The sequence below is a fragment of the Penaeus monodon genome, chromosome 30 (genome assembly GCF_015228065.2).
Source record: "Penaeus monodon isolate SGIC_2016 chromosome 30, NSTDA_Pmon_1, whole genome shotgun sequence".
In the NCBI taxonomy this organism is placed as follows: Eukaryota; Metazoa; Arthropoda; class Malacostraca; order Decapoda; family Penaeidae; genus Penaeus; species Penaeus monodon.
The window spans coordinates 27,822,222-27,822,478 of record NC_051415.1 but is presented as its reverse complement, the minus strand read 5'-3'; the positions used below and the strand labels follow the sequence as shown (position 1 = coordinate 27,822,478).

At 38.1% G+C, this 257-nt stretch overlaps 1 protein-coding gene across 1 annotated transcript in view; it reads left to right on the top strand.

The window, feature by feature from the left end:
• LOC119592394 (neuropeptide FF receptor 1-like) overlaps window positions 1-257 on the top strand; it is a 97,236-nt gene that overhangs the window by 81,247 nt on the left and 15,732 nt on the right. The gene's annotated exons all lie outside the window — the stretch shown is intronic.

The following is a 257-nucleotide window of genomic DNA, read 5'->3' as shown; positions in this document are numbered from 1 at the left end:
TTCTTTACAGTCTTCCCTCCTTGCTTTCATATTTGGTTTGTTGTCTTTCTCTTTTCCTCATCTCCTCAGTTTCGTTCTCCTTTCCTTCTCCCCTTCTCTTATATCGCCTTCTCCTTCTTTATCTTCCATCTTCTCTGTCTCCTCATTTTTCATCCCCCATTTTACTTATCTCTTTTCTTTCGCATTTCGTATTCGTCTATCAGGTTTTTCTTTTCCCCGCCTTCTCTCCCTTATCTCATTTTTTATTTTCTCAATTT